General features: G+C 35.5%; 2 non-coding genes across 2 annotated transcripts; one reads left to right on the top strand and one right to left on the bottom strand.

Annotated features, from left to right (window-relative positions):
• Window positions 1-3,125: 3,125 nt before the first annotated feature.
• On the top strand, window positions 3,126-3,232 carry LOC121227585 (small nucleolar RNA R71). The gene has a single exon (XR_005925152.1). It is a non-coding gene; the product is annotated as a small nucleolar RNA R71 (small nucleolar RNA).
• A 10,161-nt stretch (window positions 3,233-13,393) lies between these two features.
• On the bottom strand, window positions 13,394-13,500 carry LOC121225540 (small nucleolar RNA R71). Its single transcript, XR_005923406.1, has one exon. It is a non-coding gene; the product is annotated as a small nucleolar RNA R71 (small nucleolar RNA).
• Window positions 13,501-14,246: the final 746 nt, after the last annotated feature.

Here is a 14,246-nt window from a genome sequence, read left to right as displayed (position 1 = left end):
AGCGAAGGGCGGAATGGTTAGTGTAAACAACAACTTTAGACAATATGAGATATGATCGAAATTTATCAAAAGCAAAAACCATAGCTAGCAACTCTTTTTTCGTAGTAGTATAGTTTTCTTGTACAGCCATTAAAGTTTTGCTGGCGTAATAGATAGGTTGAAAATGCTTGTCTCTTCGCTGTCCCAGTATTGCACCTACTGCAAAATCACTCGCATCACATATTAGTTCAAATGGCAAGTTCTAATCAGGTGCAATTATAATTGGAGCATTAATTAATTTATCCTTTAAAGTATTAAATGCTTCTAAACATTCCTGGTCGAAGTTAAAAGGTATATCTTTTTCTAGCAATTTAGTTAAAAGCTTAGTTATTTTAGAAAAATCTTTAATGAATCTTTTATAAAAACCAGCATGTCCTAAAAAGCTTCTAATAGCCTTAACTGAACTAGGAGGTGGTAATTTCTCTATTGTTTCTACTTTAGATTTATCCACCTCAATCCTTTTACTAGAAACTTTATTCCCTAGTACAATACCTTCTTGAACCATGAAGTGACATTTCTCCCAGTTAAGCACAAGGTTTGTTTCTTCACATCTTATTAAAACTCATTTTAAATTTTTAAGGCAAAGATGGAAAGAGTTACCGAATACCGAAAAATCATCCATGAAGACTTCCATGATATCTTCCATGAGTTCGTCGAATATAGCTATCATACAGCGCTGAAAAGTAGCAAGGGCATTACATAATCCAAAAAGGCATTCTACAATAAACGAACGTACCATATGGGCATGTGAATGTCGTCTTTTCTTGATCTTCAGGAGCTACTGGGATTTAGAAGCAACCAGAGAGTCCGTCTAGGAAGCAGTAATACATGTGCCCAGATAATCTTTCTAACATTTGGTCAATGAATGGCAAGGGGAAGTGATCTTTTCTTGTGGCGTCATTCAGTTTCCTGTAGTTTATGCAAACTCTCCATCCTGTAACCATTCTTGTTAGGATTAGCTCATTCTTCTCATTGGTCACAATGTCATGCCTCCTTTCTTGGGGACAACCTGCACTGGACTTACCCAAGAACTGTCAGAAATAGGATAAATAATTCTAGCATCTAGAAGCTTAATTACCTTAGCTTTTACAACTTCCTTCATGTTGGGGTTCAGACGTCTTTGAGCTTGCACACATATTTTGTATTCATCTTTCATTAAAATTTTGTGGGTGCAAAAAGAAGGACTGATTCCTTTAATGTCAAAAATTTTCCATGCTATGGCCTTATTATGTTTTTTAATACTTGGATTAATTCCTCTTTCTCCTTGGTTTGTAAAATAGAAGCAATAATAACTGGTAATGTAGAATTATTTCCAAGAAATGCATATTCTAAATGATTTGGTAATTGTTTAAGTTCCAGTTTGGGAGGCTCCTCAATCGAGGGTTTTTGCCTAAGTTCATCGTTGATCTTAATACCCTCATATTCTACTTGTTTTGACGAATGGTTATTAGGTTCCTCACCTATCTCCTCGTCTTGAGCTGGACACGATTCTGTCATCTCCTCTTGTACAATTTCTTGAAAAGAGTCTTGAGTAATATGATCAATAGAGTCAATGAAATAACATGAATCATCTTGTTCCCTAGAGAATCTCATAGCATCATAAATTTTAAAGATCATTTCCTCGTCACCTACTCTAGGGACCAATTTACCGTCACCCACGTCAATCACGGCTCTAGTAGTGGCTAGGAATGGGTGCCCTAAAATTAAGGGTACTTCCACATCTTCATCCATGTCAAGCACAACAAAATCAACAGGGAATATAAATTTATCTACTTTTACGAGTACGTCTTCTATAATATCCCTGGGATATTTAACAGATCTATAAGCTAATTGAATACTCATCCTAGTGGGTTTAGGTTCCCCAAGACCAAGCTGTTTAAACATTTTATAGGGCATCAAATTAATATTAGCGCCTAAATCAGCTAGTGCTTTTTCAATATTCAGATTACCAATTAAGCAAGGGATAGTAAAACTTCCTGGATCTTTTAGTTTGGTTGGTATCTTATTTTGGAGTATGGCAGAGCACTCCTCGTTGAGTTCTACCGTAGATAAGTCCTCGAACTTCCTTTTATTTGTTAAAAGCTCCTTCAAAAATTGTGTATGTAGGCATCTGCGAGATAGCTTCAACAAAAGGTAAGTTGATATGTAATTACTTAAAAAGTTCAAGAAACTTACCGAATTGTGTGTCAATACGGTCTTTTTTTTAATTTTGCTGGATATGGAACCGGTGGTGTATATTCCTCCGGCATTGGTTTTTCACTATTTTCGAGTTTTTCTTCCCTCCTTTCGCTTTCCACGGCTTCTTGTGCTAACTTCTTTTCAGATTCCGCTAACACTTTCCCACTCCTTTGTGTAACCGCTTTGACATGCTCTCTTGATTTGGTATTACTAAATAATTTTTCTGGTGGTCTTTCCGAGATTAGTTTAGAAAGCTGGCTTATCTGAGTTTCTAGTCCTTGGATCGATGCTTGTTGATTCTTAAGTGCTGTCTCGGTATTTTGGAAACGGGTTTCTGACATTGATATAAATTTTGAGAGCATCTCCTCAAGGTTCAGTTTCTTCTCTTGTTGATAAGGTGGCTGTTGAAAACCCTTAGGATTTTGTGGCTTTTGATTTCCTTGACCACCCCAGGAGAAACTTGGGTGGTTCCTCCAACCTACATTATAAGTATAACTGTATGGGTTATTTTGAGAACTAAAGTTATTATTACCCATATAGTTAACTTTTTCTTCTTCAGTTGTAGGATTGAAGGATTGGTATTCTGTATGCACACCTCCTCCGCTTGAGTCACACCTCATTACTGGATGTACCTGCGTAGAACCAAGAAAACTATCAATCTTTTTATTGAGAAGTTCTACCTGATTAGAGAGCATGGTGACTGAATCTATGTTATAAACCCCGACTATTTTTTTGGCTTAGTCATCATGACTTGCCACTGATAGTTATTCAATGACATTTCTTCAATGAATTCATAAGCCTCTTTAAGTGTTTTGTTGTTGATGGTTTCGCCAGCAGCTGCATCAACCATTTACCGAGTCGAGTGATTCAGACCATTGTGGAATGTTTGTACTTGAAGCCAAAGCGGCAACCCATGGTGAGGGCACCTTCTTAGTAAGTCATTGTATCTTTCCCATGCATCGTAAAGTGTTTCTAAATCCATCTGCACAAAAGAAGAGATATCATTACGTAATTTAGCCGTTTTAGCTGGGGAAAAATATTTTAGTAAAAATTTCACGGTCATTTGCTCCCAAGTAGTGATAGACCCTCGTGGTAACGTGTAACGCCCCGTACCCGATACCGTTGCCGGAGTCGAACACGAGGTGTTAATAGACTTAATTCATTACTTAAACAGCTCAAACAATTTATTTTTAAAATTTTCAGTAAGCTAACAATCTGCGTCATAGTCGCTTAAAAATTCATATCTCAAGTTACTAAACTCGAAATCCAATTCCGTAAATTTTCCCTGAAACTAGACTCATATATATATTTATTATTCTTTTTTATAGAATTTTCAACCTGAGGGTTAAGTACATACCTGTTCAAAGTATTCATTTCACAACACTTACCAATACGTCCCTTTCATCTCGAGTATTCCTCCGCTTGAGTAGAATTTTACCCGTTGAACACATCGGAATATAATTCGGATACATGGAAAGTTTGCACATAAGTGCCACATATGTAGCCAAGCTACTATGTAACCCGCCCATAAGCGAACTCGGACTCAACTCAACGAGCTCAGGCGTTCGCATCCATGAGTGAACTCGGACTCAACTCAACGAGCTCGGATGCCTAGTTACATCTCTTGAACTCGGACTTAACTCAACGAGTTCGGACATTTGCATCCATAAGTGAACTCGGACTCAACTCAACGAGTTCGGATGCCCAAACATCCTAGTGACATGTCACTTGTATCCTAATCTATTCCTAAGGTTCAAATGGGCGTTTTCCTCGATCACACATCTTTGCCATCTTCCACGGAATATCGAAATTGATACTTCGGTGATAGTTCATACTCACCAAGTAATTCACATAATTACATATTATTCAACAATAACCACAAAGCATAATATTTCATGATAATAATCAGCATCATATCATATAAACAACATTAAATTGCTTAAAATGACAATTATGTTACTACATTTACACATGAGCTTACCTTGTATGCGATAATGGCTACTTTTACCATTTAGTCCACAACTTGGTTTTTTCCCCATTTTAGCCCGAATTTTGGTCTTCCTTGCTCTATCATTTAAAATATAGTATAATTAGGACTCACATTATTCAAATTGACCCAAAATCATATTTTGGCAAAATTACAGTTTTGCCCCTAAACTTTTGCATATTTACACTTTTTTCCCCAAAGCTCGTAAATTAAACTTTAGCCTATTTTATTATGTTTTATGACATGCTGATCATTTTTCCCTTTTATGGCAACATCAAATTCTCACTCTAACATGTACTTATGACTATTAGGTATTTTTACCGATTAAGCCCTTTCGCTAGTTTTCGCTTAAAACCGAGTAGCACAAGTTGTCTAACATAATTTAAAACCTCATATTCTATCATAAAACACCAAAATACACAAATTTCACTTATGGGTATTTTTCCAAATATGAACCCTAGGTTGAATTATTGCTAGCATAAGCTTAATCGAGCTACCGGGACTCCAAAAACGTAAAAATCATTAAAAACGAGGCTAGAACGGACTTACAATCGAGCTTGGAAGCTTGAAAAACCCTAGCCATGGTTTCTCCTTGCTATATTCGGCCATGGGGTTGAATATGAGCAAAATTGGCTTTTAATTTTGTATTTTAATTCATTTTACCCCTAAATGACCAAAATGCCCTTACTACTAAACTTTCCAAAAATTCCATCCATGTCCAATTTTTGTCCATAGGCTTAGAAATTGGTAAAATTTCTATTTAAGACTCCTAATTAATATTTCAAAACAATTTCATACTAGAAACTTCTAGAATGCAAGTTTTACAAATTATTCGATTTAGTCCCTAATTTCAATTTAAGCACCTTATGCATAAAATTTCTTCACAAAATTTTCACACAATCATGCAATCATATCATAGACCTTGAAATAATCATAAAATAATTATTTCTATCTCAGATTTTGTGGTCACGAAACCACTATTCCGACTAGGCCCAAAATCAGGATATTACAACTCTCCCCCCTTTAGGGATTTTCGTCCCCGAAAATCTTACCAGAAAAGTGGTCTTCACTTTTAATCTCATATTCGGTGCCAAAGAACTTTCACTTAGGCTGTACCTCCAATACGTCTCTTTAATTTCTCATATGATCTAAAAGCTTACAGTCTCAACTCTCAACTGTTCTTAAATTTTCAACCCTTCTCAGTTTCCCATGATATCATGACATAAAACCCAGATCTCAACTTGATTTAATGGAGACCGAAATTCCAAGAAATCCAACAGTCAAAGAGACCTGAAATTCCATGAATCTAATGAGTAGGAATTCATTCAATACATATATGATTTATAGATCTCGCCAAACATTTAACAATAGGATATATCACATTTTCCTCTTTCCGCTATAGAAATATTTCTGATATGGAATCAAGAATAATCCTTCTCATTTCCATCTCAATATCAACACTGACAAGGATAATTTTGATAGATCCCAATGTTCTGCTTTAACCCCTTTAACAACTCTGATTTTATGTAACATCGAATGCTCTAAACTATCACATTACCTCACTGTCTTGAAACACATCACAATTCATACAACAGTACATTATTGAAAGTCAGGAAGTCTTTACTCAATGTAGACTAGTCTAGTTCAGACGCTTCGGTTACCAATATTCTCATCTATCCAAACTTTGTCAACATGTAATAAACTTTTCAGCTTTCACAAGACGAAAACCTTATCATTCGTAGTGATTTTAACTAATATCCAACTCTTTCTAATAAATATACATTTCTCGTTCAGACTATTTACTCTTTTATCCGTACAAAAATGAAATTATATTATCAGACTTGAAAAAAAATAGTCCTGACATAATTGTCACATGAAATCTTTCAAATAAATAATTCACCATACTGACTGAAACTCGCGCTTTTATCACCTATGCCTTTACTGATGTCAAATCCTTATATAGAAATTAGAAAAAAAAATCCAATACTAAAATCACCACATTACCAAGATCAAATTAGAAGTATAGTCATATTTGACATGATTATCACGAGCTGAAGAACGTACTTCGAACATGAGTCATAATTGACAAATTATGGAACAAAGATAACAAGAAAATCGAATAAAGAAATCCAGAATAAAGAGATCCAGGATAAAGAAACCCAAGATACGATACTATGCTGAAGAATCGAAAACCAAACTCATAGAGAAAATACAGAATACCCCGATAATTCTTCAAAGAAAGAAAGTCCAAAAGAAAACATCATTTAATCCCACTGGAATCAAATATAACAAGACCAATATATCTTCCAATACATATATATCAGATGAAGCATCAAGTAGAAGAAACAGAATCATAATATCATATGTATTCTCTCATCAATTCTTATCAGACGAAATGAAATAGAATACCCGATGAAATAGAGCAATATAAATTATAAACCAGTCAGACTACCAATGCTTTCATCCAACACCAGAATTAGAAGACATTCCCATATAACAAGAATTTCTTCAGAAGATCAATAGCCATAGAAATATTTCTGAGAACGGGTAAACACATAGAACATCTCAAAAAAGACTACTAAATCTGTCCAGTCATAACTGTCACACTCAGATAGTTCACATTTTAAATATCATTTCCCCAACTAGTTCAGCCATCACAAATTTCATATTAAACCATTCACTAAAGAAGGTCAGTTCTGAATAAATTTTGATTTACACTTTTCTCGACCTTGCACCTGAGTAATTCGATTTACCAAAGAGAATTCCTTCTCTAATTGGGATAGTGCATAACTCCAATAATCTTTACATCAATCCGATACTTTACTGGCTCTGACTTTACTTATCAGCTCATTTTCAATCTCTGATCATACTTATAATTATTCTATCACTAAACTCTTTGGGTTCTCAACTGGAAACTTATTCAATACAAATCTCATGAAATTCCATTATAAGTACCACTTCGGTAAGGGGGAGGGGTTGTAGGACCTCTGACTCGACTTTCTTATACATACACATATGACATAACTCCCATCATCATAGCAACATCATCAAAATCATGTCATTCATTCAGGCAATGAACATTCATGTTGGCTTACACAAATTTTCCTATTGTCCATTTAGACAATATACTTATGCATACATTCTATGTTTTCTAGATAGCTTTACTTATCCATTCATTTAATTAAATTAAGTCATGCTCATGACATCATATAAGGCCAAACAAACATAGATATTTGCATCACAATCACAACATTCATTTCGTGCATCATCATGTACATATCATTACAATCATATAATTTAGTCCAACAATTTAACATAGATAAGTTCATTTCATTATAATCCTTTATCTCATAAAAATTATATATCATTAGCAGTCAATAACATTCGACGTCCAAATCAAGACAAGGACATTTTCATTCGTATCATAATATTATGACTTTTATTCAAACCTCTACTACTTTCTATTTATTCCGTTCATCTTATCAAGTAAGCCATATACACTACATCATATGAGCATGAAGCAAATATGGATATTTATCACATATGTATCATAAACTTTTATTCATACTTTTCTGAACCGAGACTTATCATAATCATAATTTTACTCAAATACCTTCACATAACATTGAACATGGTCGGCGCAGCTCGGTTGGAGAGTACCCTGTCTAAATAAGACGGTACTCATACGCGTCGGAAGACATCACACTATCACAGATCAGTGGCATGTATAGCTAAACTTTTACACATGCTAGGTTAGTCCGAGAACCGACTAAACCTGCTCTGATACCACCAAATGTAACGCCCCGTACCCGAGACCGTCGCCGGAGTCAAACACGAGGTGTTAATAGACTTAATTCATTACTTAAACAGCTCAAACAATTTATTTTTAAAATTTTCAGTCAAGCTAACAATCTGCGTCATAGTCGCTTAAAAATTCATATCTCAAGTTACGAAACTCGAAATCCAATTCCGTAAATTTTCCCTGAAACTAGACTAATATATATATTTATTAATTTTTTTATAGAATTTTTGGTCGAGCAAATTAGTACAGTTTATTAGTTAAAGTATCCCCTGTGTCAGAGTTTGACTGCTCTGACCTCTGTGTATTACGAATCAAATATCTCCCTGTACAGAGTTTAAATGACTATACCGTTTGCTTCTAATAAAACTAGACTCAATAAGGAATCTGTACATATAAGTTATGACTTCTAATTATCTTTCAAAAATTTATGGTGAATTTTCAAAGTCAGAACAGGGAATCCAGAAATTGCTCTGGCCCTGTTTCACAAAAATTTAAACATCTCATAAAATATAACTCATATACCTGTTTTGTTCCATCCATATGAAAATAGACTCATAATTCTTCAATTCCATATATTATTCATCATCTAATTGTATCTCTACTATTTTTAGTGATTTTTCAAACTCACGTCACTGCTGCTGTCTGAATCTATTTTATGGTAAATTTTACCTATTTCATGGTTTCCATGGATTAGCTAGCAATTTAGCATACATAACACCAAATATGATCATGATTAGCCATTCCAATGGCTAATCATTACCAAGCATTTCCATACCACTCAATAACCATATCATAAGACCATATACACAAAATGATTATAATGCTATACATGCCATACTCAAAATATACAAGCCATTATGCCAAGATGGTATACGGATAGTGTGAGCATGGCTCCGATCGTTTCTGATTTCCGAGCTGGCTTGTCAACACTACAAGGAATGAAAAGGAGGAAGTAAACATAAATGCTTAGCAAGCTCACATGCAAATAGCAAGTAACACAACTATATAAGCAAACATAAAACATCATTTGCATAATCATCACCGAGACATTCATATCACATTTTCATTTATCATCTTACCATATTGTTGTTATATCGAGTTTTCAACCCGAGGGTTAAGTGCATACCTGTTCAAAGTATTCATTTCATATCACTTACCAATACGTCCCTTTCATCTCGAGTATTCCTCCGCTTGAGTAGAATTTTACCCGTTGAACACATCGGAATATAATTCGGATACATGGAAAGTTTGCACATAAGTGCCACATATGTAGCCAAGCTACTATGTAACCCGCCCATAAGCGAACTCGGACTCAACTCAATGAGCTCGGATGCCTAGTTACATCTCTCGAACTCGGACTCAACTCAACGAGTTCGGACATTTGCATCCATAAGTGAACGCGGACTCAACTCAACGAGTTCGGATGCCCAAACATCCTAGTGACATGTCACTTGTATCCTAATCTATTCCTAAGGTTCAAACGGGCATTTTCCTCGATCACACATCTTTGCCATCTTCCACGGAATATCGAAATTGATACTTCAGTGATAGTTCATACTCACCAAGTAATTCACATAATTACATATTATTCAACAATAACCACCAAACATAATATTTCATGATAATAATCAGCATCATATCATATAAACAACATTAAATTGCTTAAAATGACAATTATGTTACTACATTTACACATGAACTTACCTCGTATGCGAAAATGGCTACTTTTACCATTTCGTCCACAACTTGGTATTTTCCCCATTTTAGCCCGAATTTTGGTCTTCCTTGCTCTATCATTTAAAATATAGTATAATTAGGACTCACATTATTCAAATTGACCCAAAATCATATTTTGGCAAAATTACAGTTTTGCCCCTAAACTTTTGCATATTTACATTTTTTCCCCAAAGCTCGTAAATTAAACTTCAGCCTATTTTATTATGTTTTATGACATGCTGATCATTTTTCCCTTCTATGGCAACATCAAATTCTCACTCTAACATGTACTTATGACTATTAGGTATTTTTACCGATTAAGCCCTTTTGCTAGTTTTCGCTTAAAACCGAGTAGCACAAGTTGTCTAACATAATTTAAAACCTCATATTCTATCATACAATACCAAAATAAACAAATTTCACCTATGGGTATTTTTCCAAATATGAACCCTAGGTTGAATTATTGCTAGCATAGGCTTAATCGAGCTACCGGGACTCCAAAAACGTAAAAAACATTAAAAACGAGGCTAGAACGGACTTACAATCAAGCTTGGAAGCTTGAAAAACCCTAGCCATGGTTTCTCCTTGCTATAGTCGGCCATGGGGTTGAATATGAGCAAAATTGGCTTTTAATTTTGTATTTTAATTCATTTTACCCCTAAATGACCAAAATGCCCTTACTACTAAACTTTCCAAAAATTCCATCCATGTCCAATTTTTGTCCATAGACTTAGAAATTGGTAAAATTTCTATTTAAGACTCCTAATTAATATTTCAAAACAATTTCATACTAGAAACTTCTAGAATGCAAGTTTTACAAATTATTCGATTTAGTCCCTAATTTCAATTTAAGCACCTTATGCATAAAATTTCTTCACAAAATTTTCACACAATCATGCAATCATATCATAGACCTCAAAATAATCATAAAATAATTATTTCTATCTCGAATTTTGTGGTCACGAAACCACTATTCCGACTAGGCCCAAAATCAGGATATTACATAACGAGTTCAACCACTGTTTAGCTTTAGTTCTTAGTGAAAAGGGAAATAACCGAAGACGGATGGCATCATTAGAAACTCCATTGATTTTGAATGTATCGCAAAATTGCAGGAAATTTGCTAAGTGAGTGTTGGGATCTTCATCCTGCAAGCCATCAAACTGAACAAACTGCTGTATCATCTGAATAGTGTTAGGTTTTAATTCAAAATTATTCCCAGAAATAGCAGGTCTAACTATACTTGATTCAGTTCCTGCTAAATAAGGTTTAACATAGTCATACATAGTACGTGCAGCAGGATTTTGATTAGCTGCAATTGCAGGAGGCAGCTGATTGTCTTGGTTTTCAGCCATCCCGTCGGTTGGAGGTTGAGTATTGTCTTCTTGTTCATTCTTCGTGTATTTTAAGTTGCGCCTTATCTCTCCTTGATTTCTACGAATTGTATGATCAATTTCTTTGTCAAAAAGTAAGGGTCCTGACGGGTTTCTTCTAGTCATAAACTATAAAAAACTTGCCAAGAGAAAGAAAAAGTAAATTAATAAATAGTAAAATTTAGTTAAATTAAATTGCAAGAAAAATAAATGGCTAAAGTAAAAAAATTTTAGTGTTCCTAATATTTCAGTTCCCCGGCAACGGCGCCAAAAACTTGATTGCAGTGATTCCTAACAAGTAATAAATTTTTATAATGAAGATCAAACCTAGACTAACTATTATCACAACAAAAAGGCAAGCGCACCTACCGAACAATAGTATAGTAATGGCAAGACCGAGATATCGTACCCAAGGGAACCAAAAGTACTAGTAATAACTCTCTTTTTATTATCTAGCCATAGAATAAAAGGAGTTTGTTTTAATTAACTAATTATTTAAACTAAGAATGTACAGAGAAAAGAATTGGGGAATTGCTTTTGGGAAAATCGATTGACTTGAGACAATACCTAAGGAAAATTCCACCTAGACTTTACTTATTATTCTGGCTCCGAATCGGACGATTTATTCATTCAACTTGTTCCGTAGAGATCCCTAAGTTATGTTATTATCCTTATTCAAGACTAATAACGTCTAATCCCTAGATTGAATAACCGAGACTTTTCTCTAATTAACACTCTAGGGTTGCATTAACTCGATCTATGGATCCCCTTATTAGGTTTCACCCTAATCTGGCAAAATCTTGTCATCCTATTTCTAGGCGCACAATCAACTCCGCTTAATTATGGAAAATGTACTCTTAGACAGGGTCTATTCCTCCTCTAAATAAGAGCGTGTCTTGAATTCGTATCCTGAAATATCAAAACAAGAATTAAGAACACATAATTAAGAACAAGTTAAATATTTATCATACGATTCAAAAAATAATAACAAGATTCGTCTTAGGTTTCATTTCCCTTAGGTATTTAGGGGATTTAGTTCATAACTAAATAAGAAAACATCTCAGAAGAATAAAGAATACAAAACATAAAGAAAACCCAAAACTTCTGAAGGGAAATTGAGGAGAGATCTTCAGTCTTGATGATGAATCCGGCTTCTGAGATGGATCAATCGGCTTCCTTAAGGTAATTCCTTACCCCTCTTCTCTGTCTCCCTTTTTTTACTCCTCTAGTGTGAATTTATAGGCTTTGGAATGCCTAGAAACCCTCCAAAGTGGCCTTTTCCGAATTGGACTTAACTTGGGCTCATCAAGGACACGCCCGTGTGACACGGCAGTGTGTCGTGATTGCCAGGCCGTGTTTGAACCATTAAATTGCACACGGCCGTGTGTGTCAATGACCAGGCTGTGTGAATCTTGAAAGCATTGGTCGACACCCTCGAAAGATTCGGGCGTGTGAGCTGCCCGTGTGGCAAGGCTTAAGCCATGTCATCTTCTTGATTTGGTCCGTTTTGTCCCTTTTTGGCTCGTTTTTGGTTCCTTTTGACTCTTGGCGCTCTCCTGAGTACAAACCATGAAATTAAAGCATTAGGAGCATCGAATTCACCAATTCTAATGAGAAATCATCTATAAAATGCATTAAACATGGGGTAAAAATTTGTATAATTTACGGTTTATCAGTTAGTTTTACATCTTGTTTTATTTTTCTGTTTAATTTTTAACTTAATTAATTTTTCTGTGATTATTTCAGGTGTTTATAAGTATTGACTGGATTATTGACTTACTCCCTGTAGACCCTAAGATAGAATAAACCTTTCGATAGCAAAGAAGACAGGCGAACCAGAGAAGGACTGAAGGAATGAATTTCGAGAATATGAATCAAGGAAATGGAGCAAACCTTGCTCAAAATCCTATCCTTATTGCTGATGATAGGGATAGAGCCTTGAGGTAGCATGCAGTTCCTATTTTTAATGATCTTAATCTGGGTATTAGGAGACCCAAAATCGAGGCACAACAATTTGAGCTAAAGCCAGTCATGTTCCAGATGCTTCAGACAGTGGGCCAATTTAGTGGAATGCCTACAGAAGATCCTCATCTTCATTTAAGACTATTTATGGAGGTGAGCGACTCTTTCAAAATAGCTGGAGTTTCCAAAGATGCATTATGATTGAAGCCATTCCAGTACTCACTAAGGGATAGAGCTCGAACCTGGTTGAATTCATTGCCAGCAAACTCAATTTCTACATGGCAAGAGTTAGCCGAAAGATTCCTCATGAAGTATTTCTCGCCTAGTAAGAAAGCTAAGTTGAGGAACGAGATCACTGCTTTCCAACAAATGGATGATGAGTCATTGTATGAGGCATGGGAACGATACAAAGAGCTATTACGGAAATGCCCTCATCATCGAATCCCATATTACATCCAACTTGAGACATTTTATAATGGTCTTAATGCTCACACGAGGATGGTAGTGGATGCTTCTGCTAATGGTGCTCTCCTTTCTAAATCCTATAATGAGGCTTACGAAATCATCGAGAGGATCGCCAGTAACAATTATCAATGGCCAACCAATCGAGTCGCGTCAGGAAGACGAGTCGCTAGAATACATGAAGTAGACGCTCTCACTTCACTCGCATCTCAAGTATCTTTAATATTGTCAATGCTTAAGAATCTTACCACTAATGGGTCTAACAGTTTTGCAGACCAACCACCTCACCAATTTGAGAGTATAACCTGTGTTTATTGTTGGGAAGGACATTTGTTCGAAGAATGTCCATCAAACCCTGAATCCGTATATTACATGGGTAACTAGAACCAAAACCGAGGAAGGCAAGGACTGCAATCCAACTTTTATAACCCATCATGGCGAAACCACCCGAATTTTTCCTGGAGCGACCAAAGGGCTGGAACCAGTAACAACTACGCTTAACCTAGATTGACTCAGCCACCTAGTTTTTCCCAACAAGCTCAGAAATCAGCTCAGCCCGAATCATCCAATAGCTTAGAGAATTTATTGAAGGCATACATGGCAAAAAATGATGCCACTCTAAGGAATTTAGAGAATCAAGTGGGCCAGCTGGCTACTAAACTCGGGAACTGACTACAAGGTGCTTTACCTAGTGATATGGAGAATCTAAGGAATTCGGGGAAGGAGT

This window comes from Gossypium hirsutum, chromosome A03 (assembly GCF_007990345.1).
Source record: "Gossypium hirsutum isolate 1008001.06 chromosome A03, Gossypium_hirsutum_v2.1, whole genome shotgun sequence".
Classification (NCBI taxonomy): Eukaryota; Viridiplantae; Streptophyta; class Magnoliopsida; order Malvales; family Malvaceae; genus Gossypium; species Gossypium hirsutum.
Note: the sequence above shows the minus strand (reverse complement) of the source record. Positions and strands in the feature narration are given on the sequence as shown.